The following is a 25,546-nucleotide window of genomic DNA, read 5'->3' on the forward strand; positions in this document are numbered from 1 at the left end:
TTGTTTAAATAGAAACTCATATTACTTGAGAAAAGAGAAAGTTTACCTTCTTCCTCTCCACTCTGGACGCTTTTTGTTTCTTTTCCTCTCCTGATTGTCCTGGCAAGAACACCTAGGAAAATGCTAAATAATACTAGTGAGAGTAGAAATCTTTGTCTTAACCCTGGTAGTTAGTACTAACTACCCTTAAACATTGATCCCTTCAATCAAGTTTATGACAAAATTGTTCTTTTTCTTCTTCTTTTATTTATTTGTTTGTTTGGTTTTGGTTTTTGTTTTTGCAGTGCTGGGAATCAAACCCAGGAATTAATGCATGCTAGGCAAGTGCTCTACCACTGGGCTATATCACAGCCTTCTCTTTCTTCTTTTACTTGATTTTTTAGTGTCATTTTTCTTTCTGTTGCTTTCTCCTTCATTAGTTATAATCTGTCCTGTACAATATGAGATCCCCTCTCCTCAATGGACTGGATACCATGTTGTTCTGTGAATTCCTAAAAATTAAAGGACTCAATTAGGATTTAGTCTTTGGTGGACTATCTGAATTCTTTCAACTTCCAAAGTGTCTCTCATCCCTCCAGTACCTTCATTTGCTGATTATAGTTTCCAATTTCATGCCCCTATATTAGCACCTTTCTGACAGATGCTGAAAGGAGTAAAAACCCATACCATCCTTGATTCTTTTCTGGTAAGCTGCCAAAACATACATGACAGTTTCAGTTGTAACAGTTGTTCTCTTGTAAAGTGGAGGTGCCAGAAGAAGCAACAAAACAAGGGATAGAATTAAATAAATTTTTATGGTGCATTAGTAATTTCATACTTAGGAATAACCAAGCTTGGGAATGTCAAGAGTAAAAAATATGGTATTTCTCCCCAGACATTTCTTTAATGTTCTGGGTATTCTGGTAGTGCATAAGCATCCTTGAAACACCCTAGGTATTGTGTGGTTGGATGACCGAGATAGGGAAAACTTATCCTGAGTGTGTTCCTTTTTCCTTACAAGGCGGCATGTTGGACTGAAAAATCATAGGCCTTAGCATCAAGGACCTTGACTGGTATCCAAGTTATGCTACCTAAGCTGTTTCATGGGAGTAAAGTTGCTTTTTTTGTGTCTCAGTTTTCTTCTCTGTAAAATGTGATCAGTAATAATATTGGTTTCAGTATCATTGTTAGAATGGAATAATAAAAGTTGTATTATTAACTACCTAAGGCACTACAATGTTTGGCTCAAAGAAACTGGCAGCCTTTAAAAAAAAACAAAGTAATGTACAAGGAAATAGATTATGAACTGATAGCATTTACTTTGACTCTACTGTAGACTCCATACTCTATTATGTGTTCCTTATTTTGGAAAAGGGAGATGCAAAAAGCCAAAAACACATGGTGCCTTCCAGAGGAACAAAGCTCTTTACATGACTTGTTTGAAAGAGATGAGGAACTAAGAAGGAGAATAGAGACAGGCATTATAAATCAGTCAGAGGAAGTAAAATAGATTTCTCACCTTGACACTCTGTGTTATGGTTTGAATATGCGGGTGTCCACCCAAAAGCTCCTGTGTTGATGTAAGAACATTCAGAGGAGAAGAGATTGGATTACAAGAACTGTAACCTAATCAGTCCATCCTAGCTTGAATAAACTGACAGGGTGGTAGCTGTAGGTAGGTAGGGTATAGCTGGAGGAGGTGGGTCACTCGGGGTGTGCCCTGGAAGGATGGATCTCCCTCATGGCCTCTTCCCCGGTATCCCTCTCTCTACTTCCTGGCTGCCATGAGGGGAGCAGATTCCTTCCACCACACTCTTCCCCCATCATGTTTTGCCTCACCTTAGGCCCAGAGAAATGAAGTTGGCCATATATGGACTGAGACCTCTGAAACCATGAGTCAAAAATTAACTTTACATCTTTCAAGTTATTCTTTAATTTAATTTATTTTAGTTGTAGATGGACACAATACCTTTATTTTATTTTTATATGGTGCTGAGGATCGAACCCAGTGCCTTCCACATGTGAGGCAAGCGCTCTATCACTGAGCTACATCCCCAGCCCCTTCAAGTTATTCTTCTCAGGTATTTTGATCACATTGACAGAAAAGCTCACTAAACACTCTGATAAGGCTTCCTACATCCTCCAGTTTGAAGGGGTCATATTCATGTTGTCAACTACGACCCCCTATATTTCTATTCTAGTTATACTAAACCAATTGTGTTAGTCAGCTTTCCATTGTTGTGACTAATACCTCAGAAAAATAACTTGGAAGAAGAAGCATTTATTTTGGACTCATGGTTTGAGAGGTTTCAGTACATGGTCAGCTGGTTCCAATGTTTTTGGCCTGAAGTAAGACAGAAAAAAAATCATGGTAGAAGGTCCTGGTGGAGGAAAGCTGCTCAGCTTATAATAGTTGGAAAGAGTGGGGAAGGGCCAGGAAGAAGATAAACCCTTCCAGGGCAGCACCCCTGTGACCTACTTCCTCTAAGTAGGCCCTATTGCTTACAGTTTTCACCACCTCTGAGTAGTCCATTCAAATTATTGCCCATCAAATGGTTTGATCTACTGATGAGGTTACAGGCCTCATGATCTAATAATTTCCTAAAAGCTTCACCTGTGGACAGTGGTGCAATGGAGACCAAGCCTTTAAGTATATGAGCCTTTTAGGAACATTCCAGATCCAAACTGTAACATGCTATGTGTTTAAATCCTAATACGAATTATTAAAGATATAATTTATATTAAGGTACTAATCTTGATGCCTGCATTGAATTAAAAATAGCTACAAAGTCTTTGACTCTTTCTCACAGAGAGACCAAATCTTCCTCCCATCCCTGTCACCAGATCTGGACTGGCCTTTAACAACTTTAACTTAATCTAATTAAATCTAATTAGAATTCAGGTTGAGAATCTCTTATCTGAAATTCTTGGAAACAGAAGTGTTTTGATTTTTTCTTGATTTTTGGAATGTTTGCATGTATATAATGAGATATCTCTAGGTTGTAACTCAAGTCTAAAAATGAAATTCATTTATGTTCTTTATGCACTTTTTATACTTACCCTGAAAGTAATGTTTTTACAACATTTTCACTGACTTGTCACATAAGGTCAGGGGTAGAATTTTCTACTTGTTGTAACATGTTAATGGTCAAAAAGTTTGGATTCTGGAGCATGTTGGTTTTCAAATTTTTGGATTAGGGATGCTCAAACTGTTTTAGACTTATTCGAATTAGCTTCTTTAGAGAAGCTGAGTATGGTAGTTGTGATATCAAGCTTGTTCTAGGCCTACCTTCTACAGAACTTGCAGTTTCCATCTAAGTTTCTTGGAGCTCTGAGCCATCATATAAAATGTCTGACCATTCTGTTTGATACCTCATAGAAAGTTCTACAGACACCTGAAGACAGAGGAGGCTCAGCTGAGTCCACCTTTATTCCTGCCAAGGCAACAGACACACGAGTGGAGCTGTCCTGACCCTCCATACCAGCAGTCAGAATACCCCTGAATGTCCCCAGTTAATGCCTTAAACTCTATGAATTGCCCAGTTGAGCCCTGGCCAAATTTTGGCCCACAGAATCATTAGGCATGATAAAATGATTGTTGTTTTAAGCTGCTATGTTCTGGAGTAGTTTGTTATACAGCAATGAGTAACCAGAAAAACGCCCAAATTTCTTTATATATTTAAGGCTGTTATTTTTATTTTTTCTCTTTTCATATTTTAAGGCTGTTATTTTAATCAAAAGCAGTTCTCATATGTAACAAAATAAAAGAGCACATACGTCAAAGTTTAAAATGCAAATTCAGACTTTTTCGTGACCTCAACCCCATTCCCTCAAAGGACCATTAGGTTTCTTTTGTATTCTCCAGAATGTTTAATAAATATAAAAATATGAGGTTCCAACAGGGATCATAATACCCACTTAAATATCTAGCTACGTAGTATCTATACTGTTATGCACTTTGAGTTTTCACTTACCCATATCTCTTGAAGAGCTATATATGGATCTTCCTGCTATATTTTAAGCATGCTACATTTTTTTACATTTTAGAGATAGCATACGCTTCATGAGGGCAGGGATTTTTGTCTGTTTATTGCTGTCTTCCTAGTGCCTGCTTGAACAGTACCAAGTAGTAGGCACTGAATATTTGTTGAATAACTGAATTATATAAATTTAAACCACTCTTCTATTTATGCACATTTAGGCTGCTTCCAGTTATTGGCTTTTCCAAAACATATTTCAGTAAAACACCTTATGTGTATGTCTTAGCATACTAGTATATCTGGATAAGTCCCTAGGAGTAAAATTATTGGGTTAACAGTTACATATATTTTAAATTTCCAAAGGTTACTATGAATGAATTGCCTTCCAAAGAGATTATACCAAGTTATTCTCCAACCACCAGTGTGAGATTGCCCATTGTCCCTCAGACATTGTCCCTATTTGATTTGGGGGATAAGCAACATTTTTTATTTTTTTCACTTTGGTATCTTGTTTTAATCTCCATTTCAATAATTATCATATCCTTTTCATTGGTCATTTCAAACAATATATTCAATTAAAGCAGCTTAAAAGATAACTGTCTAATTTACAATTACAATTTTTAAACATTTTTTAACTCTCATCCATTTTTTCTGGGTCTACTTTAATTTTGAATCCTGGGGACACTGAACAGAATGTTTCTGAGATTTGATTTAGCATGCATTTTCTTGAAGTCAGAATCCTTCCTAGTAACTCGTCCACAACTCTCAGACAGGATAACAATCAGAGCACCCCACACTGCTTCTTGTTAAGAGGATATTTGGGTATTTGTCATCTTCCTTCATGTACATAAGGAATAATGCAAAAGGAGGGGCCAGAAAATGAAAGACCTACTTTATTCTCTTCATTCTTTTTTTTCTGTACCTGAGATAGAAAAGAATAAACATATTAACAATAATAATCAAGATGTTTTTGAGCATTTGCTATATTCCATGCATTATATCATTTAAGCCTTAATGACAGGAAGAGAGGAAATAAGGAACAAAGATCTTGAGAAGGTGGTTATTAACTTGTCCATGAGCACAGGGTTTGAACTTGACAGAATTAGAATTTGAACACAAGTTCAGGAGTCTCCATAGCCTAGCTCTTAACCATTACTTAGGTGCCATGATCCTTATGCATTAATAACTTCTATCATTTATTAACCACTCACTTATAGGAATCATGTTAATTACTTTAAAATTATTGAACAATATTTTTAAAAGATAAAATTAATACAATGAACATTCATGTGCCTATCCATTAATTAGGTAGCTACTTAATGTCACTCATTTGGTAAATTAAGAATTAATACCTTACTAATATGATTGAATCCCTTTGTATTTACTGCCCAAATTATATCTCCCTGCCTTTCCAACAGAGATAATTATTGTCTTGAATTTATAGATCTTTTGTGAATTATACATAATAGTTGGATTCATTATGCCATATTCAAACATACACATAGCATAATTTGATCAATCTTATTCCCTAGTCCTCTTTCCCTTCTCTTGCCTCCCCCTGATTTGCTTGCTCTACTGTAATGATTTCCTTTCTATTATTATACAGGTCTTAAATGTATATACTCAATATGGTGATTATGCACTGAACTTTATATTTATTATCATATTTTATTCTTGAAACAACTTTATGAGTTTGGTTGCATCTACTTGTTTTATCCTGCAAAGAAGAATAAAACCCTCATATACCTGTACTGAAAGTACAAATTAATGGTGTCATTTTAAATGAGTTGACTCCATCCTTTTTACTGCTTGGCATATTTAGCTACACATGTCTAAATAGAATGTCTGAATAAAGTGGATCTTAGTTATTATTTAGGATTTTACTGGTTCCTTATCACTCTTCCTCTTAAATATCACAAACCCAAAGCTCCTCCTGCCACCATATTTTTCTATCACAGCGTCTTTTGGGTTTCCTTTGTAGCACTAATCACAATTTGCAACTCTTTGGTTTGATTATTTGATTGCCCATCTCCCTAAAGCTCTATGCTGGCAGAGACTTCATCTATCCATTCTTAATATTCAAGCAATATTTATTGAATGAATAAATTTGGTCCAACCTCCTCAGTTTAAAGACAAGAAAACGGAGGTCTGGAAAATACTTGTTACAATCATACAGTCTGAGTTTCCTAACTCAGGCAGGTGCTCCTACTCAGGTAGAAGAGACAGGAATCACAATGGTTAACAAAACAGTGGTTTTTTCTCATGTTTCCTAATTACAATGTTGATGAGTGCTGTGAAGGAAAAGATGGAGTTATGTGAGAGAGAATAATAGAGGAGCATCTAACTTAAGTTGGGGGAAAATTGTAAGAAGGTGAGTTGTAAAAGAAACCTAAAGTGTAGATAGCCTTAACCAGAAGTGTAAGAAGAAGAGAGTTCCACACAAAGGAGCCAATGTGCTTTCAAGGCCCTAAAGTTGGCAAGCACTTTTTGTGTTGGGGAACTGTAAGGCCAGTGTCACTGGAGAAGAGTGATGTTCTCAGAGGCAGAGGCAGCAGCTAAAATTTACATGGGTTTGTATTTTATCCTAAGTACAATGGGAAGCCATTGGATTTTAAGAAGGACAGAGATAGGATATGATTTTTCTTTCAATTAAATTGATCAGAATTCTAAAATCCAAGCATCACATTTATTTTATTCTTTTTTATTTGTCCTTTTTAGGTATACATGAAGCAGAGTGTATTTTGACATATTATACATACATGGAGTGTAACTTACCATTCTTGTGGGTGCACATGATATAGAGTTTCACTGACTGTGTATTCATGTATGAACATAGGAAAGTTATGTCTAATTCATACTAATGTATTTGGGATAAAATTTATAATTTAGAGAAATTCCTCTGTTAGGATTGTGAAGTAGTGGAAACTATGGGAGTAGTGGAAAGACTGGGAAATAGAAGGCAGAAGGGAGGCTAGAGCTATGGGCTAGGCATAGAGATGATGAAGGTACAGGGGGCAGTGGAATTGAGTAAAGTAGACTGATTCAAAATACTGTTGACCCTCCACATCCACGGGTTCCACATCCAAAGATTTTACATTTGTGCGTTCAATGAACCATGGATTGAAAACATTTGGGGGGAAAAATTCACCTGTCCTGAACATGTACAAACATTTTTCTTGTCATCATTCCTCAAATAATACAACCCTTTACATAGCATTTACATTGTATTAGGTATCATAAGTAATCTACAAGTGATTTAAAATATACAGGAGGATGTTCACAAGTTGTATGCAAACACTGACATTTTATGTAAGGGATTTGAGCATCTGTGGATTTTGGTACATGTGGGTAGGGGGTTGCTGGAACCAATCCCCTGTGTATACCAAGGATCAACTATATATTGTAAAAGTGTAATCAATTAGAGAAGGTGATAAGCTAATGAGGGTAAGAGAAGAGATATCAAGAAATAAGACTAGAGGAGAAGCAACTGTGGCTGGGAATGGGAAGAGAAAGAAGGAAACTTAGTTTAGATAGGTTTTTTCAGAAATCTGTTGGAGGAATCCAAGTGGAAGTCAAGCAAGCAGTCTGGAACTCACTGAAGAGTCCCAAGGAAATTTGGAGTCCTTATTACATAGAAGATACTTAAAAGTTATGGGAATAAATGACTGTGATAATTATAATGTCCATCAGGCATTTTTCAAATATTTTGAATGTATCATCTCATTTAATCTTCACAGGAACCTAGTAAAACAGTTGCTGTTATCTTTACCTTATGATGAAGAAGATGACTTTATAGAGAGGTCCAGAGGATTTTAGCTAGGGAAATGATTTAAGTGAGAATAGAAGAAAGATCAGTCCAAGTCACAGGAAATTCCCAACATGTGAAAACTGGGCAATGATATCAAACTCCTATATGGCACTCACTATATATACAAGAAGTCATCATATCTTAGCAACAACCTACAAGGGAAGTATCATTAGCCTCTGTCTTAGTTCCTTTTGTGTTGTGATAACAAAATACCTGGCGTTGGGTAATGTATAAAGTAGAGATTTACTTGGTCATAATTCTGGTGGCTGGAAAGTTTAAACAGCATAGTGTCAGTGTCTGTATCACAACATGATGGAGAAAGTAGAAAGAGAATTGGTTATGTTATGTGGGGTCATGCATGTAAACAGAAAGCAAGAGTTGGAAGGAGTCATACTTGTTCTTTTATAACAACTTGCTCTTTTGGGAGCTAATCCATTATTGGGAGACCTGAGACTATCCTGTGAAACAGCACTAGTCCATTCCTCAGAGTGGAGCCTCATGACCTAATGACCTTCCACAAAGCCTCACTTTATTGAAGGTTCTACCACCTCAACACTGCCACACTGGGGATAAGCTTCTAGCATATGAACCCTTTGGAGAACAAACCATATTCAAATCACAGCAGTCTCATTTTATAGAAAGTAAAATCAAAGTCAAGAGAGTTTAAGTAATTTGTCTAAGCTCATTCAGCTGGTGGAATGGTAGAGCTGAGGTTCTAATCCTAAAAGTCTGACTGAGGCAGCACCATTCCACAGAAGTCTCGGCATTGTTGGAAATATTCTGTGACTTGCTGGCCAATGTGTTGCTAGCCACATGTTGTTGTTGAACAATAGAAATGTAGATGATGGCTAAGGGACTGAATTATGAATTTTAACTTGGTTAAATAAATATATAATTTATTTAACTTATTTTTTTTTTAATTTAAATGTAAGAGCCCTGGTGTGACTAGTGACTACCATAGTAGACAGCATGACTTGAGAGTCTGTGCCCTTAGCTTCTCTGCTCCTCTGTAGAGGTTTCCACTAAGGACACTCAGGAGTTTCTGGAGAGACATAAAAAGAAAATCATTTTCAGGTAACTGGGTGCAAGTGGAGAATATCATGCTAAGGGAAATAAGCCAAACCCCCAAACCAAAGGCCGAATGTTTTCTCTGATAAGTGGACGCTGAGCTATAATAAGTGTGTTTGTGTGTGTGTGGAGAAATGGAGGAGCTTTGGGTTGTCAGAGGGGAGTAAGGGGAGGGATAGCGCTGTAGGGATGGGAAGGATGGTGGAATGAGATGGACATTATTACCCTATACCCGTATGATTTCCTGGTGTGACTGCACCATCTTCAGTCAGAGGAAAGAGAAGTAGTGCTCCATTGTGTACAATGTGTCAAAATGCAGTCTACTATCATGTGTGTCTAATTAGAACAAATGAAAAGAAAAAGATGTGAGGTCACAGAAGCTGAGAAAGAAAGTATGTCAAAGAAGGTGTAGTCAATTATGTTTATGCTACTACAAGTTGCTAGATGAGGATAGAGAAGTGCCCCCTGGAGTTGTCCACACAAAGGTGACCTAGAAGAGCCATTTTACAGGTTTCGATAATGGAGATAATGTGAGATGAGGAAAAGGAAGGTAGCAGGTGTAGACAATTCTTTCAAAAAGTTTTGCTGTCTGGTTGAGGGTGTAGCTGAGTGTTAGACCAGTTGTCTAGCATGCATGAGGCCTTGGGTTTGATTCTCAGCACCAAAAAGGAAAAAAAAAAGAAAGAAATATTTTCATTGTGAAGGAGGGCAGAAAAACAGTGAGATGAAAAGGAGTTTTTACTAAAATGGCCAAATGTTTGAATGCTAATGGGAGTGATCCTGTAGTAGAGATGGATACAAAATCAAGATCCTTGAGCAAGAGAAGGTATAAGGTAAAGGAAGTTTTCTTTTGTTATAAAGAAATGTGAGAACTCCAAGTAAGAGCCTTGAACAGAGAACTCAACTGAATTTGTAATATACCTATTCAGCTTTGATGATACTTTTAAAAAATCCTTTTAAGTTAATGAACTAGAGAGAGTTCCTTTATATCAAATGACCTGTGGACAGGGGACATCCAAGTAGGCCTCATTGAGAATTCAAAGGAGTAAATACTTGTAATGAGACATATCTGTTTTCAAGCAAGCTTATACAACCATTGTGTTATCAATAGCACTTCTTAGGTAAGGTCTGTATCATCTATTAAAGAACCATATTTTAAAAATGTTCTCATAAATATAATCTAATGTGTTTCTCAAAAATTCATGTATGGTTGATGGTAAAATTCTGTTCTTATGATGAGGAAACTGAGACATTGAGAGACAAAGTAATTTATGTAAGGTCACACAGCAAGTTAAAGGCAGGACTGTGAATGGAGCCAATCTCCTATTTCACTGTCCCATATGAGCTATAGGACTGCTTTTCCCTTTTGTTGGTGAGGGTGTATCTTAAGTCATTTGAGAATTTTTTTAAAAGATACACTTTGGTTTTAAGAAACAAGTGTCTGAAATACCATAGAAAATACTCAGCTTTGCATCCTGTCTCCCCAAGCCCATCTTCACCCTCAGTTCCCTGTCAATTTTTAGTACAAAAGTGGAGTAAAACTAAATATACTGGTGGCTAAACTTGATGGCATTCTGGAAGAGGTTTCCAGTGAAATAGATATATATGGGAAATTTTAAAGTGCTTCTATATTTGACTTGTACTGATAAAGGTGTCTTAATTGTCCTGCCAAACCTGATAGCAGAGGAAAGAGAAAAATGTTTGTGTTTTATATATTCTAAAATAATATTCAGTCTACCTGGGACCTCTTTCTGATCTTCTGGAATGTCTACTTCTTATGTATGTACTCCTTATCTGTCCTCCTTCCTGAGAGAAAGAGATCATGTGTGTTTGGGGGGTGGGAGGATGAATGATTGGAGGAGAGATGGGGAAAACAAAGTTCTGAAGACAAAACCTTACAACTGCAAAAGGAATCCCCAAACTCCTTGCCCACCAAAAGTTTGAGAGCACAGATTTATTCTCATGTGTTCTAGCCTTATTACTGTCCCAGTACTTCAAGGTACCTGCCCTGAAATTACTTAACTGACTTTCTCTCTCACTTACCAGGTATTCAGTTAACAGTTTATGAAATTGACAGCTTTTCTTCTTTTCTCCATTAAAGAGGAGACTAACAATCAAATGTTTAAAACAAAAAATTAGCAAACATTAATCACAAGCTTGCCCTAAAACCTACAGTGGGAGGCACCATCCATATCTATCAGTGGCTTCCATTATAGCTATTGAGGCCCAATAAGGAGTAGTGACTTTCCCAAGGCCACACAACTAGTGATCTGAGACTAGCTTCCTGATGCTTATGAACACTATGAGTGCTGCTCCATGGCAATCTGATATTTGTTTGTTTAGTGAATCACCCATTCATTAAGAAGGAGAAAGACAGCTGGGCACGGTAGCACATGCCTGTGATCCCAGCAGCTCTGAGGCTGAGGCAGGAGGATTGCAGGTTCAAAACTACACTTAGCAATTTAGTGAGACTGTAAGCAACCTAGTGAGATCCTGATTCCACAAAAAGAAAAAAAAAGAAGAAGGAAAAAGTCAGGCAAGGGCTCCCAGCCATAGCCCTGTCAAGTAAAATTCTTTCCCCATACCTTGATTTTCTCAAGCAAATGAAAGATCAAAGCTGATTAAGTCCAATGTGAAATTGATGCATTTAACTCCACCTCCTAGCCTTCCTTCAGCAAGCCTCTAATTGTCATCAAAAGTAGTGGAAGCCAGGGAGAAAAAAAAACTCTTGGAGGAGGGCTGGGTATAGATTGCACTGTGGTAGCAGTGGGCTTTAGCATGACTATATCCTCAGATCAGTGACCTGGGTCAAATTATTCAGCACTGTGAGCTTGTTACCATATCATAGGGTTGTTGAGATGATAAAATGAGAGAATGAATTAAACACACTCAGTACAGTGTTTGGTACAAAATAACCAGTCAATAGTTGCTGTCTGTTATCATTTTTTTCTCCTGATAACCAGTTTTCTAAATGAAAACATCTCAGTACTTTCATTTTCAGAAAAAGGACCTATTGCAGCAAGAAGCCAGTCTAAATTGCATGAAGGATAAAAACACAGATTAATAGTAGAAAGACCTGTGTTCAAAATTTGTTCCCTGCCACTTACTACTTGTGTAAACCTTGGTATGCTCTTTAACCTCTATGTCTCCCTTGCTGAGGATCAGTAATATTATTTCTCCCCATGGGATTATTGAGATGATTAAGTGAAGTAATAGATACATACAAAGCACAACAGGCTGCATTAAGGGTAACTTGTTATCAGCAGGTAGTCAGGCCAGTTGTCCAGACCCTCTTTGAAGGGTTGCCCCAGGCTTGGTATCTGAGAGGGAAGGAGGGATCTGGGAGGAACCCTCGAAACTTGGCAAAGGCTTGCAATAGAGGCTACCCAAAGGCCATGTGTGTGCTCCCTGTGTTTCCTCTCCCTGAGGCTCTTTTCCTTTGCACTCCCATTGTTTCCTTTCACTCTTGCCAGTTCAAAGCCTTTTGCAGTGACTCTAGATTTGGCCTTTGTGGGTTCAGTTTCCAGGCATTTCCTGTTACCTTTCCTTTTTTGTCAGTTTCCTTCTTTAGGGACAGAATGTTTTCTTGTGTTCACCAGAGCACAGTGAGGCAAGCTTAATATATTTTCATGTCCACAGAGGGGCAGCAGAGTGTATTAGAAACAGGCCTGGCCAGGGTAACAGGACACCTGGGTTTTAATTTTCCTAAGCTTGCTTGGGCACATCACTTTGTCAGTCATCTTTGGTTTCCCTGTTTTTACAGGAGAAAGCATTGGACCAGGAGGTTGAGTAACCAGAGGCATAGATATCTTACCCAGCAACCTGTTGTGAGCTGCCTACCCTTTAGGGCAAAGCTTTCAATTTAGTTTCATATTTATCTGTTTTGTTCTTATAAAGCAGAAAAGTAGATTTCAAGTGCTTTTTTAACATGCATGTTTACATATAGGCACCTGAGAGCACATATACACTAGGAAATGGATATGTTAATTTGACTGTAGTAGTCACTTCACTATAGAAATATCAAAACATTATGTTATACACATTAGATACATACCATGTAAATGAATGAACTGATCTAAGATAGCTTCTTAAAGGAAAGGAGATGTTAAGAATCATTCATCCAATAGGAATCAAGGTTTGCCCAAGGGGATTGTCCAAAGCAATTCATTTTTGTGTGTGTGTTAGCATCTACTAGAACACTCTGATAATTCTAGAAAATTCATGGCTCAAGGGTTGCTTGATTTTTTAGTCTCCATCCAGAGGAGAAGCTGGGATAAGGTAGAGGAGGCAGGAAGGAATCAGTGAGTCAGGGAGCAAACTAAATTGACTATATCTCTGGCATACTCTTGGCAGTCTTAGAGGGAATAGTCAACTTGTAGGATGTTCTGTTGCTCTCTTACTGTTTGGATACAGACATTTATTTCACTTTTTTTGAAAATTTTTTAATATCTATTTTTTAGTTTTCGGCAGACACAACACCTTTGTTTGTATGTGGTGCTGAGGATCAAACCCGGGCCGTATGCATGCCAGGCGAGCGCACTACCGCTTGAGCCACATCCCCAGCCCCCATTTATTTCACTTTTTATACCTACTTCCCCATGACTAATGTGAAGATGGTATTACCTACCTACAGAAACTGTTTTGGGTAGGAAATAATGGAAAAGCATACAAAAAAGGACTTCATGAAATCAGTGTTCTACATGTGTACGGGGTAAGAGATTTGCAAGTTAATCTGTTAGATTTTCTCACGGATCATCTTCTCTATTCAAAATAGTGAGATAGTTAAAGTAATGAGACTGTTTACCTCCCAGGGGACATGAAGCTATTTTCATTTTGAATAGAAAAAAATTATAATAATGTTATGCACATTTCTCTCTTTCCTGAAATAGTCTGCATGAGAAAAGGGTGTTGATCGCTAAAATGCCTTACAGCTTGGTGACTCCAGAGGGAGACAGGGCTCTTACAAAGTCCTCAAAGGCAGGTCCTCTGCTTTACTTGGCTTTATTTCCCCAGTGTCTACAGAAGGCCCGGTAAGTTCACTAATTGAAATAATGAATACACAACTGTGAAGTGGTTGTCTATACATCAGATCACCACACGATGGCGGTAAAGTCAGGCAAATTTATTTGGTTCTCTGCTAGTTTCTCAGTCCTGCTTCTGACTCTCATGTGAATCACAATTTCTTTGCTTCCATGTCTTCCACTGGACTTCCTTCTGTAAACCTTCCTTACTGTTGGTTTCCTTTCCTTCCTTCACCATTTATTGTGAGTTAATTTCTCCTTTCTTCTATAGGATGAAATTGTATCTTAAGCATTTGTTTAAAAGCAGAAAAATATTTATTTTTTATTTTCATATTTTTATTGGCACATTATAATGATACATAATAGTGGATTTTGTTATTACATTTTTGTACATGCACACACTGTAACACGATTAAATTTGGTCAAAATCATTATCCAGTGTTATCCCTTTCCCTTCGCTCTCTCTTCCCCTGTATCTTTTCTCTACTTTCCTGATCTCTCTTTGATTTTCATGAGATCTTCCCCAACTTTCTTTTCTTTTTTCCTCTCTAACTTTTACATAGAAGAAAAAACATGTGAGTCTTGACTTTGTGGGTTTGGATTATTTCACTTTACATAGTGCTCTCAAGGAGCAGAACCTATTCTAATGGGGATGCTAATACTGTAGTACAGAGGTCTGGAGGTGAGGATTGACCTGCACCCAATAAGCACAAAGAGTAACTGCTATTACTATGGTTGTTATGATAGATCAGACTAATCTAGAAAGTTTATTAACACATCTGATGGGTTTCAAGACAGGGGCAAGGAGGAAAACCAGGGACAATTATAATCCTAGCATCAATTCCCTGCTTAGAGTTATAGGAGTAAATATAATGTTATGTCTGTGTTCTGTATCATATTTTTTTCAAGCCATTGTCATCAAGCCCCATCCAGGTGAATTGTGACAAATGGTGAGAAACATTTAAAAGCTATCTCCCAAGGGAAAGTCCATAGCCCTGTGTCAAGTACCGTGTAGAGTCTATTAGAATAGTCTATATATGTTGATTCCCTGTGGATTTTTCTCTAAAAGCTCAACTAGTGTGGGCTGCACATAAGAATCATTTGGGCCCTTTTCCCACAAATATGAATCTTGCACATATGGAGCAAATGCTAGAAATCTGTGTGTGTGTGTGTGTGTGTGTGTGTGTGTGTGTGTGTGTATGTATTTGGTACCAGAGATTGAACTCAGGGGCTCTTAATCGCTGAACCACATCCCCAGGCCTTTTTAAAAATTTTTGAGACAGGACCTAACTAAGTTGTAAAGGCTGGCTTCAAATTTGTAATCCTCTGGCCTCAGCCTCCCGAGTCTCTGAAATTACAGGCCTGCTCCACCACACCCAGTGAGGAATCTATATCTTAAAGCTCTCCCACACATTTTTAGGAACTGATAGACCAGTTGACAGTGTGTAGCTGAGAGAAAGAGAAGCTGAGAACTATTCATTGTTCTAGTTCTTTGCTAAGTGTTTTATATGTGTCATCTTATTTGATCCTCTGAACTATTAAGTGGCATCAGTTCCATTTTACTTATGGAGGAGCTGGAACTAAGAAAGATTAGATGACTTGCCCCAAGGTTCAGTTTATAAGTGGCAGGACATGGTTTCAAATACAGTTCCCTAGAAGTCTCACCCCAGGCTTTTCTCTTGGTACCACATTGACTTCTGAAGCTCATAGAGGCCTAGGTCAAAGCTCTATACTCTCTCACTCAGTGGGGACCTTGGTTGGATACTTCATCTGGTGGCTCAGTTCTTTCCTGTAGATAATTTTCTTGCTTCTAGTTGGGACTTAAATGTATTAAACAAATGAAAGAGGACTGAGATAATGGTTGGTAAAAGTACCTTGTGAATTGCAAGGTACTATATTCATAGATGGTATTATTTGTGGTATGTCTTATTAATCAGAGACCTGGGATTCAGGATAAGTTGCTATGGTGTATATCTGATGGCTGAGGGAGAATGGATAGAAATAGTTAATGCTTAATGCTGGAATTCCTGCAATAGGGCTAAGTCAATGGCTGGAATGAGGGAGCACTCACTCTTGAGTCTTGAAGTAGGTCAGCTTGCTGAGTCTGGCCTTCCAGCATTCTTAAGAGTTTAAGGATTATGTCAAAATGAATAACAGTCACTCAATTAGCATATTCTGGTTATTCACTGTATACAAGATGCTGAATGAGGCACTGTAAAAATGCAAAGAATTCAAGGATATAATCTTCAAGGAGCTTGTAGTTTATTTGAGGAGACATTTTTATAGCTATCTAACAAATTCAACCATAAAGATGTCAATCTAAATTTACTTCTTCATCAAAAGGAGTGAATACTGTTGAAATGGTATGACATACAAGAAAGACTCTAGACTCTTTTTCCCCTTACTATAAGTTCTTATCTGGATTACTGGAAATAGTCCTTGACTTCCTTTCTCTTCATATTCCCCCAAATGTTGCATATCACCCCCTTTACCTAACTCCCATTCCATCCAATTTCTTTGCTAGGGAGTGCACATACCTGTAATCCCAGCAATTGGGGAGGCTGAGGCAGAAAGATCACAAGTTCAAGACCAGCCTCAGCAACTTAGTGAAGCCTTAAGCAACTTAGTGAGACACTGTCCCAAAATAAAAACTAAAAAGGGCTGGACATGTGACTCAGTGGTTAAGTGCCTCTGGGTTCAATCTCCAGTGCCAAAACCAAAAAGTGCTTACTACACTGCTTGACACGTAGAAGCATTTGATTGATATTAGCTACTCTGTTCCAGTTCAAGTGGTCCTGAGAAAGTTCAAGTAGATTTAAGCAGGGAGCTATCAGGCAGATGTTAGAGGAGAGGGACCAATTTCTTAGAAGTCAAGTGCCCTAGAGAGCTCATGCTGAATCAGAGAGGTCCAGTATATGGTTAGCTGATGTTTTTAAAAATATTTTTTCAGGGACTGGGGATGTGGCTCAAGCGGTAGCGCACTCACCTGATATGCGTGTGGCCCGGGTTCGATCCTCAGCACCACATACCAACAAAGATATTGTGTCCGCCAAAAACTAAAAAATAAATATTAAAATTCTCTCTCTCTCTCTCTCTTAAAAATATTTTGTTAATTGTCAATGGATCCTTACTTTATTTGTTTATATGTGGTGCTGAGAATTGAACTCAGTGGCTTCTACATGCTTGGCAAGTGCTCTACCACTGAGCTGCAACTCCAGCCCTAGCTGTTTTTTTTTTTTTTTTAATCTGTCTCCTTGGGGAGAGTGTCATGCCTGAATTAGCTTCTCAAAATAGCTTTTTATAATCTCAACAACTGGGGAGGCTGAGGCAGGAGGATCACAAAACGCTAACTCAAAATAGCTTTTTGAGAAGCTAATTCAGGTATGACTGATGGGATGTAGAAAGGTCAACACAGGGTAACATGCAAGTTTTTCCATGGGTAGGTGGGGTCAATCTGGAGAAAGACCAAGAAGTATAATTTAAATTGGCCTGAGACATTTTAAAGTACCCAAAACAGGATAGCTATACAGGAGGTGAAATAAAGAGGAAATATAGGCAAAACCTGAGGAGAACTCAGAAGCAAATACTCAATAGTGACAGGGAAGATTTCAATAGAAGGACTCAGTTTACTTGGCAGAACTGTGCATGAGAGATAAACTCAGAAAAAATAAAGGTATCTCTGTCATGAGGACTTGACCTTTCACTCTTCACACATCTGACTTCTAGAAAGTGCCATTGTCTTCTATTATCCTACAGAGCATTGGGTGGGACCCAGATGAAGTTGGGAACCCAGAATGTCCTACGTCTGTAACAGATCTGACAGGGTTAAAACACCAGTGCCTCCTAGCAATAACGTATTTACCTGAAAAACTGAAGTTTTCAGAATTTTTTTTTTCCTTCATCTCTGCCAAGGGATCCTGGCAGGCTTCTGGAATATTCACTAGGTTCTGGGCCTCCAATCTGGGCTGCTGGTGACACTCACACCCAGGCTGGGGTGTGAGAAGAGAGCTGTTCTCATAGCTTTGGCTGTCTTTTTACTGGGGACTGTGGTGGGGGTGGTAGGGTGTTTGGCAATTGCTTTTGAATTCGTTGGCTTTGCTTTATCTTTGAAGATTATTCATCTGTTTGCTGGAACCTAGTAGAGAAAGTTCTCTGCTCATTTTGCTTGGCTTCATTAAAAATGTTTTTATGTTGCTGCCTATGGAGACCCTAAAGTCTAAAGTCATCTCTGAACAGAAGGGACCACCAGCTTCTTCCCAAACCCTGCTGCTTCTATTGTCATAAAATTCAGATCCCTGTGGCAAAAATATGCCAAATCAGCAAATAGTAATCCCCTCTCTCCCTCATCCCCCACCATACATTCCAAGTAGCAGTTTAGGAGATGTATTGTAGCCTAGTTTTATGAATTTAAATGGTGCCACAGTGATAGGAAGATCAGTTAGCTTATCTGAGCTGAATTTACGTTGAACAAAACAATACCCCCACTAGGAAGAGGTCTGGTCCCCCCACTTCTCAGTTCATATATATCATGATCTTAGTGTGCTATGTTAGCATTTTATCCCCAAGAAAAATCAACTTATAGGAAGAAAGATTTATTTTGGCTCACAGTTTCAGAGGTTTCAGTCCATTGTCAGTTTGCTCCATTATTTTGGGCCTGTGGTAAGAAAGAGCATCATGGTGGAAGGACATGAGAGATGTAAGCTTCCCAATTTACTGCAGCAGGGGAGCAGAGAGAGAGAGAGAGGATCAGGAGGAAAAGATATAATATCCAAGGGCATGTCCCCAAGGACTCACTCCCAACTAGATTCTTCCTCTTACAGTTTCTAACATCTCCCCCAAATCTATTCAGCTATGAATTACTTAATGGATTAATCCACTGATGAGGTCAGAGCCCTCATGATCAAATTACTTTCCAGAATTCCCACCTCTGAACATTGTTGTTTTGGAAATCAAGCAATCAATGCATGAATTCTGGGGAGATACTTCATATCCAAATCACAACAACTTCTAATATTCTTTTGTGTATCCCATTGACCCTCCATTAGTCTCCTTTTGTTCTTTGATCTCTACTTCTTACCTTTACTCTCTTTTTTATTGGTTATTCAAAACATTACAAAGATTGCAGAATCACATCGGTTACACATCCACATTTTTACATAATGCCATAATATTAACTGTTGTATTCTGCTAGCTTTCCTATCCTCTACTATCCCCCCCTTCCCTCCCCTCCCCTCTTCTCTTACCTTTACTCTCTACTCCATTAAATTCTAAAGTATTCCTTGGTATGTCATTGTAGCTGAGGGTCTTACTTTAAGAGCCAGTATAGACAGCCTGGTTTGATATGGAGAAAACTGTGAAGGCTACCACAGATGGCTCCCAAACAAACATCTCTGCATATCTGGAAGGTGAGGTTGAGAATGATATGTAGGTTCTCATAGGTTCTCTTATACTCTTAGGGTCACTCCTTGCCTTATATTGCCTTTATAAGATCAGAGCACATTTTGCCAACTTTCTGGTTATTGGAGTACATGAGATGCCAAAAATATGTTAATGTTAATATGATTTTTTTTGCATGATACATGAAACTTATTCCCCTTGACTCCAAGAATTCCTAGAACTTGGATCTCACCCCTGCAGAGAAATATAGACACCTTTCTACACCCTAGAACCATTCATATTCTCCAAACAGCTTTATTCTTTCTCCAACTCTGAAGCTCCAAGTTCCTTTATAATTTTTATTCCTCCCCCTCTCAGCAGCCTGTGTCCTAATGCACCAATATTCAGAGATTCTTACCACTGATCCTTGATTGCAAGCATGGTTTTCTAAGAGTTGTAGCTCTTAGAACTTGACTGTTGGCAACACCTGTGTCCAATGGGCCTTCACATATCTGACAGTTTCATTATGTCACATCTAGTCTCAGTCAGTATGGGTGGTGTTAGTTGTCATTTTTTGCTGCTGTATTTCTGCCTCCCTAACTCTTCCTCCAACTTTTCAGGGGTTTCAGGTTCCGTCATATGATTATCTAAAAGAGAAGTTTCAAGAAACTCAGAAGATAGACTTATCTCATTCTTTTTGTATGGCTTTCATATTCAACATTGCTTCCCTCTTCTTCCAAGGAGGACCCCTTTGCTTTTGATTAGTTCTCCAGCATTCTTGGCTTCTAACCTGGTATTCTGAATGAAGGTGAAGCCTGTCTGTCAGACTCTGACTGTGCTTTCAGCTCTGATGCCCACATCAATGCTAGGTCCAACCACAAGCATTAGTTTGGGGCTAACTTATCAGGAAAAATTGACAGCTGGCTAGAGAGTGGGCCCTTAAAGTTTACAGGACTGGGGTTATATGCAAAGTGGTCAGTTGAAGTGACAACCAGTGACAATTTTTCTCTAAACAGTAGAGTTATAATAATATAACCTAATGCTGAATCAAAGGAAACAGAGTCAAACTCCAAACCAATTTGATTTGCAACTTGGAAGAAAAGCAACATGTCTTGATTTAAATGTCAGGCCCACTGCTGAGTGATGATTTAATAACTTTTATGAGGAATCCTGTCACAGCAAATTCAACACTGGAATAGAGTGACTCACAGATAGGGTGTTAGAAACGATACAGAAGCACACGGAAAGGAACAGGCTTATCTCAGGACTCATCCAGAAACTTTGCATAAAGCTAATTTGCAGTTAGAACTCTTTTCTCCCTGTCTTGTCACCCAGTCATTCGCTTCACAGATATCCAGACGTGGATGTAGAGAAAACCACAGTCTGATGTCAGCTCACTGCAGTATTTTCTAAGGACACAGGCCCTTGAACAAGTCTAGAGTGGAAGTCCAGAGACTGTGCCTTCAATCCAAAGGCAAGGTAGCAATGAGTCTGGCTGTTTCTCAAGGTATTTCAATAATTCATCTGGTCCTACTGCCCGGTCTTTGGGCTCATATTTAATTACCACCACTGCCCCCTCCCCCACCATTTTCAGGGTGAGTGAGTTTAGAATCAGTGGTGTTAAAAAGAGTCCATATCCTGACTCCCAGGAAACCAGAACTTCCTCCTCAGTACTATGTAGATCTCTCTCCTTGAACTTCTATAGTTTTTCACGAAAGCTCAAGGCCAATCAGGCTTCAGTCCTGGTCTGCTTCCCAGGTCAGAAAGGAACCATGCATGGCCATTCTTAACTGAGGACATTCCATTCTGTTGGACTAATCTTTCAGTGGTCAAGGTTCATTTTGAAGGGAATTTAATGTGTAAATATCTAGTGTTTGCCTAGAGGAGAGTTGCTCAACCTGCACAATATTGACATTTTTGGCTGTATCTTTCTTTGTTGTAGGGAACAGTTTTATGTATTGTTGGATGTGCAGCAGTGTTCTTGGCTTCTGGTTAACTCTCTGTTTTCCAATCTTTTACACAGGGCTTTCAGGTTTAACCTTCCCAAATTATGCCTCTAACAAGGTAGTTCTCAAGGGAAGAAACATCCTCCTCCCCCAGGAACATTTGGCAATGATGTCAATACTTTTTCTTTTCTTTATTAAATTATCTTCTTTTTTAAAAAAGTTATTTGTTTATTCACTTATTTGTGGTGTGGGGGATGGAACCCAGGGCCAGGGCCTCATGCATGTTTAGGTAAGCACTCTATTATTGTACTACACCCCCAACCACTTTATCATTTTCCAGAAGGGGAAGAGATAATTTTCTGTGGGCATCCAGCAGGTAGAATCCAGGGTACCACACTGCACAGGGTAACTCCTTCCCATAAGTCCCCCTCCCCGTCCCAACAAAGAATTCTCCAGTCTGAGCCAGGTGTGATGGCTCACACCTATAATCCCAGCAGCTCAGGAGGCTGAGACAGGAGGATCATGAGTTCAAAGCCAGACTCAACAGCTTAGCTAGACCCCAAGCAACTCAGTGAGACTCTATGTTTAAATAAAATACTTAAAAACGGCTGGAGATGTGGCTCAGTGTCTGAAATGTCAATAGTGTCAAGGTGGAGAAAACTTGCTCTATCAAATCATCTCTTGGTCAGGAACATTCTATTGTTTCCTGTTGCTTGTGAGAAAGATGGCAAATTTATGAACCTCTCTGATGTAGATGTGGTTTATTATTTGCCAACCATTGCTTCTTTACTAAAACAATTCTGAATGATATGCTGCTTCTGAAACCTGTCATCTGCTTTCTTACTCATATAACTTCCCTCACACTAACCACTCCCTCTATCTGAGATGCCCACTTCCCACTTTTAAAGCTAAGTTTAAATGTTGTCTCCTCTATAAAGCCTTATCTGAGCCTGAATTCTCCTATCTACAAATAAGTTCTCTTTTTCTCAATATTCTTATAATCTTTTCTCATGTGTATCTTAAAGCACTTATAAATTTTAGTACAATGGAAAAATTGAATTGGAATGGGCTTTTAGAATTTCTTCAGTAAAATTTTTCCTATTTAAAGAAAAGGAAACAGACCCAGAAATGTGATGTTATTGGTTGAAGACATTGTACTTTCCCATAAAACGTAGACTATCATAATTTGTGTCCTTGACTTTGTTCTGACATTATTGAAATGGATAGCATTGAGATTTGAGCTTTGACAAAAGTCAAAGCTTCAAATGAAGCCTGGCCTTCAAAACTAAACTCTGATACTTTTAAGTAATAAGTTTCCTTTTTGACACTTACAAGTTTCCTTTCTGAAACTCACATCCCACCACCATATATGGAAATAATTATGACACTCGTGAGAATCAAATGAGATTGTGTGTTCAAAATTCTTGGCACATAGCAGTCCCTCAATAACTATTTCTCAGAAGAATATAAAGATCAACAATACTTTGCTGGCATTTCCTAAAGCACCATTAGAGACAAAGAAGAGCAGTTCTTTGCCACTGCTCCTGTATTTTCATCTTTCCATAGATAGATTCTTCTGTGGGCCATGAGATGAGTGTCCAAGCTTTCTGTGGAGTAGCTAAATACTGACAAGTGGAAAGATAGTTCTTTAAACATTTGATTTTACTTTTCCTCCCCTTTTTGCAAAGCCAATGATGTCACTTCTCTGTTCCCTTAAGTAGATAACAGGTAGTATTATGAGGAGAGAGTGGGACAAAAAATATATTTCTTCTATTTCTTGTTAGCTTCCAGAATGGAAGCATGCTGGGGCTTAGATGCTATTGAGAGGCCTAACAGATGTGTCTGTGAGAGAAAATTCAGTATGCACTTGGGGTAGCAATGGGATCACTTTGGTGTTGGCTCATAGTGTAGTGGTAGCTGATTTAGTTTACTGAGGCCTTTTTTATCCAGCTTTTTACTTAAGAATTGTCTACTCTGTCATTTTCTTCCTGCCTAGAGCTTTGGGATAATGGCATACTACGGCACTCATTCCTTTCATTTAGAAAAATAAGTCTTTCCCTGGACCCATGATGCATGTACCTACTAGAAATGTCCCTGCTACTCTAATGAGGGGATGACCTTAAAGGCAAGTGAGAAACAAAATGTGATTCCCAGTGCCTTGTCTAGACTACATTGGGAATGTGTTGAGGAGGAGGAAGTTGCTTGACAATGAGCTTATCGCAGAGGTAGTGCCTGCCTACTCTGTAATATAAGAATGGGTTTGGGTGGGAGGGGCTATAGGGAAGCCCAAAAAAGTCTATATAAATTGATTTAGGAGCTTCCTCTGTAGAGCATACAGATCAAAGGTCCAGTAGGAGAAAAATGTTTATTGGGAGGATGAGAAAACCAGTAGGGGGCAAACCACTGGATTGGGAGTAATCTGGATCCCTGCTTTTACCTCTTCTGCTTCTGAGAAATTTCCTAGAGCTATTCTTAAGCCTCATTCCAGTCTGTAAAGGGAATACAATACAGTCTACAGTCTTCCTCCCAATGATGACAGAAATTAAGGGTTTGTAAATCTCCAGAGTTTTCACTCTGTGAATCCCATAGCCATTTTACAAAAACATGGACTTTGAGTGTATGTGTGTGTGTGTGTGTGTGTGTGTGTGTGTGTGTGTGTGTGTGTGTGTTTAGGGAGAGATGCATAAGAAGGAGGATGCAGATCTATTGGCTGATGACTTCAATATGGTATTCTTCAGTCTACTCTTCCCAGAGTCTACCATGTTCATATTGAGGCCACTTTGGAGATAGTTAGATTCCTTTCTCAAAGGAGGCTGCTCTTTTAAATCTGTCCTTTCTCTGGTATATTTTCATAGTTATTGAATTTTCACCATGATTTTGAGTGGGGCCACAGGAATTTAGGGAAGTTGTATGACTATCCAGGTCTATTGGTAAAGTACTATCTCCTCAGAAAGACTAACCCTTTACACTTTCATAGGAGAGGTTAATGGACATGTTGTAGTACAGAAATGAGGATAATGATCCTATAAGAGCCTCTGATGAAGGAATTTCACTTAGGGAAGTCAGAAAAGGTTTCACAGAGAGATTAATGATTGTTCTGAGCTCTTAAGAATAATTGACTAGGGGCTGGGGTTTGTAGTTCAGTGGTAGAGCACTTTCCTAGCATGTGTGAAGCACTGGGTTCGACCCTCAGCACCACATACAAACAAATAAACAAAATAAAGGTATTATGTCCATCTACAACTAAAAATATTTTTTTAAAAAGAATGACTAAGTAAAGACAGTGATGGGAAGTATAGGTATACATGTGGACATTCAGTAAGCATTTTACAGATGAAAGATAATGTGAATAGGCCTTATGGTGGAAAGGTACATGGCACATTCTAGAAACAAATAGAATGCTACTTAACTGGTTTCACAACTTTAATTCAAAATTTAAACCAGAGTTTTGGATATTTAAAGTCTAATATGCAAGAATATCCAGCTTCAAAGTACTTTTAGGCTAGATTGCACATATTAAATTATACCCACTGGGGGAAAGCACATGAAGCATTATCAAGAAAAGAAACAATCTGGAATGGGGGAAATGACAGATGAAAATATGTGAAATCTGAATATTCCTCCTAATGTTTTGCTTCACAGCTATGTATGAGGTATATGGACAGATTCCTAGATAGCTCCTTGGTTGAGGTGACTTGAGCACACTGAAATAAATCAGGGAAGGCTTCCAGCAAATGCCAATTACTAAACAGTGTTCTATAAAAGATATGGATTAGTGAATAAGGAGAGAAGGTGTTTCTGGCAGAAGAGACAGTATGAGTGGTGACTTGGTGTGGTACAAAGACTATTTCTGAGGTGGGAGATTTGTGATAAATTAGATCTACATGAATGAAAAAGCAAAACAGCCTCACTTGGGGCCATCTCAGAGTCTTTCTATGACAAATCAACTAGTCAATTAAAATGAGAAAAATTAAGGTTCACTGGGTACAATGAGAACAGAAATAATTGCTTATTTGGTTGAACTTAACCTTTAAAAATAAATTGTCATAAATCTCAGTCTTGCCATCCTCAACTGAGTGTAGTCAGATGTAGCTTTCTGCAAGACTGTGAGAAGGTTGCTGCCTACTTCTTAGGACCTCTCTGAAATTTTATAATTGGGCACTTACCAAATTTCTGGAGTACTGTTTGCTTATGCACTTTATTTTAGCAGTTAGTTACTCTGATACTTCACAAAATAATAGCTTCAATATTCTCTGAGCTTCAACATTTTTTTTTATGATTGCTGAAAAAAAACACAAATCCTTCAAAAAAAGGAATCTACCTCTGATAAGATGGCAGCTGGTGAGGTGGACTTATGTGAGCAGATGC

The 25,546-nt window shown here is 38.4% G+C and overlaps 1 protein-coding gene across 1 annotated transcript in view; it reads left to right on the plus strand.

Moving 5' to 3' along the window:
• Lhfpl1 (LHFPL tetraspan subfamily member 1) overlaps positions 1 to 25,546 on the plus strand; it is a 41,853-nt gene that overhangs the window by 14,437 nt on the left and 1,870 nt on the right. The gene's annotated exons all lie outside the window — the stretch shown is intronic.

The sequence above is a fragment of the Ictidomys tridecemlineatus genome, chromosome X (assembly GCF_052094955.1).
Source record: "Ictidomys tridecemlineatus isolate mIctTri1 chromosome X, mIctTri1.hap1, whole genome shotgun sequence".
Classification (NCBI taxonomy): Eukaryota; Metazoa; Chordata; class Mammalia; order Rodentia; family Sciuridae; genus Ictidomys; species Ictidomys tridecemlineatus.